Source organism: Elephantulus edwardii, unplaced genomic scaffold (genome assembly GCF_000299155.1).
Source record: "Elephantulus edwardii isolate Elephantulus edwardi_28Jun2011 unplaced genomic scaffold, EleEdw1.0 scaffold00034, whole genome shotgun sequence".
NCBI classification, from domain to species: Eukaryota; Metazoa; Chordata; class Mammalia; order Macroscelidea; family Macroscelididae; genus Elephantulus; species Elephantulus edwardii.
Window position 1 is genome coordinate 19,421,382 of NW_006399784.1, and position 3,689 is coordinate 19,425,070.

General features: G+C 36.4%; 1 protein-coding gene across 4 annotated transcripts in view; it reads left to right on the top strand.

Moving 5' to 3' along the window:
- Positions 1-3,689, top strand: part of FBXW7 (F-box and WD repeat domain containing 7, E3 ubiquitin protein ligase) — a 253,699-nt gene that overhangs the window by 165,868 nt on the left and 84,142 nt on the right. The gene's annotated exons all lie outside the window — the stretch shown is intronic.

A 3,689-nucleotide genomic window follows, 5' to 3' on the forward strand; every position in this document is an offset into this window, starting at 1 on the left:
AAACGCACCTTAGTCTCCAGAGAGACACCATTGCTCTTCAGTACTTTGGAGAGGTCCCTAACAGCAGACTTTCCCATGGCAATACGCCTTTTAATTTCCTGGCTACTGGTGCCAAGACTGTTGACTGTGGAGTCAAGCAAACTAAAGCTATGAACAGTCTCAATCTCTTCACCATCCATTCTGATGCTGCCAGTTGGTTCATTGGTGAGAATCTTTGTCTTCTTGACATTGCTCCTCAATCCATATTGGAGGCTGCAGTCCTTGACCCTCTACAGCAAGGACTTCAGGTCCTCCTCAGTTTCAGCAAGCAGGGTGTGTCATCTGCATATCGTAGATTGTTGATCTTCCACCAATCCTAACCCCACATTTCTCCTCATAGAGCCCAGTCTCCCAGTTTATCTGTTCTGCATATAGGGTGAAAAGGTATGGAGATAGGACACATCTCTGGTGTATGCCCTTCCCAATTTCGACCCACGCAGTGTTCCCTTGCTCTGTTCTGACAACTGCCAGCTGGTCCAAGTATAGATTTCATTAGCATGATCAAGTATTCTGGGATTCCCATTCTTCTCAGAGTCAGCCACCTTTTCTTATGATCCACATAGTCAAACGCCTTTGCATAGTCAATGAAACACGGATATACATTCCTCTGGTATTCCCTCTGGTCATCTGGTTTATTACACGTATATTTCCAAACGCATTCCAATAAATTATTACATTGTAAAACTAAGATATATACAATAGGTCATAATAACAAATAGATGCTGCTTTATTGTGCTTGTTTTTTTAAAAATTTATTATCAATTTCATTAAAAAGTTGCAGAGACTTTGAATTTCCATTCATTCATTCATTCATTCTTGCATATTGTGCTTGTTTTTGTGGTGTTGAGTGCCGTCAAGTTGGAACTGACCCATAGATGGCCCTCTAGCACGTTTTCAGAGGCTGTTAAATCTCATGTGAAGAGATTGCCAATCCTCCCATAGAACAGCTGGTGGATTTGAACCGCATGCCTTTGGAATTACAGTGCAGTTTCTTACCACTGAGCACCTTAGGGTGCTTATCAAAACATTATTACTCTACTGTATATTTTAGCGTATAGTTTTACTGTGTAGATAGATGAGAGTAGCCTATATACTAATTCACATATTTGACTAACTGACATTACAAAGAAACCTTACCTAACTCTTCGACTTTTATACTGATGGAAATTGTTCATTAATCAGGGACTGTGTGTGTGTGTTCTATTTCTCTATCTCCATTAGGTTCTTAATTTTCTAAATATACTTTTTAAATGAAGATAAAGTATTGAAAATGTGTTTTTTTAAGAAATAAGAACATTTACTGATTCTTCATTTGTGGAATTTATTTATTCAATGAATAATTTCTTTATCATATTTTGTATGCCAGGCAGTATTCTAGATATTTTGGGATACCCTGGAGGACAAAATTGTCATGGACTTTGGAATTTCCACAGATATCACATATTAAGAATAATTGACCAAAAACTAATTAGATACAACTAAAAAGCCCATATCAAGAAAATTCTATGAAAAGACAAAAAGGTTGGGTCAAAATGGAGCAGGATGCGGCGCTGTTGTACATAAGGTTGCTATGAGTCTCAAGCGACTCGACAGAACATAACTCCTATTTTAATTTACTCTTAATATTTAATATGCTTCATTTCTGAATTCATTAACTGATTTAATTTTATTCTCTTTACTGTAAAAGATAGTGATTACAAATAAAGATTGATTCCTACCCATATTATAAACAAACGGAAAAGTTACAAAATTTTAAGCATCTAAAATTTTGTGGTAAATTTTGGTCTAGTACCAAACCCCAAAAGGAGCTCTGGTGGCCTAATGGGTAAGGAGTTTTGCTCTCAACTCACAAGTATCGATTCACCAGTTGTTCCATCAAAGAATATGATCATTCACCTCCCATATAGTTTACAGTCACTGAAAACCCACTGGAGAGTCACCTATGAGTCAGTCCAACTTGAATGCTGAGAGACGAGTTTGAGTGGAACCATTTCAAACTGGATCCAGGTATATTCTGTGGGAGTCATTTTCTAGTACCGGGAGACATACCAGTGAACTAAGTAGAGGAAACCATCTAATCTTCATGCAGCGTAGGTTCTAGTTTGAGGGGACAGAAGAATAGAAGTTAATGCTAATGTTTTAATGACAGTAATTGTTGGATAGTAGAATAGGGTGAAATAAGTTGGCTTAAGACAGAAAGCAGGTCAACTCTGGATAGGAGAGACCAAAGGGTGCAAGATCTGTTGGTGCTCATGTTTATTCTTCAAGAAAACACATCTATAAACAAAACAAACATTTGTGCTTTGCTAAGGACAAACACTGCAACTAACTGATCTTTACTCAATTTGAGTAGCAAATCTAAGTTCTGAAGTGTTAATGAGCTTTTATTTATTAAAAAGGAAAATGATGAAATAAGTTTATAGGAAATACTTCCTAAGAAGGATTTTCAATACAAGACAGTCACCCAAGGATGACTGGGTCATCAGAATCGTTAGAATCTTGGATATCATAATAAAAATGGGAAAACAAAGACAATCATATTAAAGCTTTTTATTTAAAGATTTCCAAAGGAATGTGTTAAATGCAATATTGTAATAACTAATTTTGCAAAATTGTGGTAATTGCGGTTAAGAATGAAGCTTTTTTAAGAAACCACTACAAAGCATAAAAGGGAGCTCTGTCAATTTGGTAGTAGTTGCACGGATAATCCAGAGATGGATGGGTAATTTGAATTCATCAACTGCTTGCCCAGCAGGAGAGAGATGGGCAGTCTCCTATGCCGTTTACAGCTCTGAAAACCTGTGTAAGTCAGTTATTATTGCAATGAGAGGGAATCCAGTAGAGGAAAAGACATCTGTGAAGGGGCAGCTGCTCATGGAAAAGAATATTTAATCACACAAACCCAAAAGAAAAGTCAGAGTAAGTAAGATGAAGAAATAATCTTTGAGACACGAATTATTCTAATTCCAAATTTAACTGTTTGTTTACATCTCTTTTGTAGTACTAGTAAATGATTATCTTAGTTCTGTGTAGAAGGTCTATTTACTCCCTCATCATTTTTTTTTTCTTAAATGATTTCATTAGGAGGGCAAGCATGGAAATGAATCTTTTCCTAAGAGACCATCTTATTAAAACTGTATATAGGTCAATATGTTATTGTTCTCTACCAACAAGGTGGAACTGATCTAAGGCTGACCCTCTCTCCAGTGAGTTTTCAGAGTCAGTAAACCTCATGGAAGGAGATTATCCATCTTTTTTCCTGTGGAGCAGCTGATGGATTAGGACATTTGTCTTTAGATCTGCAGTGCAGCTTCTTAATAATACATTCAGTGTGAACACCAGTTGGTTGTAAAGACAAGCTTTCAAAAATTTCTTTTAGGATGCTGTTGTGACTTTGAGAGAAAAAGATGTATGTGGATGTATAAAACCTGGAATGCTAGAATACAGCTCAGTAGGTTTATGTATTAAAGAAATTAAGCTAATTAGAGCCAATATTTTTAGGACAGACTAGAAATGAGGAAAAAACTTCAAAAAACAAACATTAAAAAAAACCTCTTGAAACTAAATGGGAGGCACTATTCTAGGTAAATACTTTCTAGTTGTAAGACCAGAGCAAAGAAACACTGCATGGTTCAAAATTGGCGGGGGGG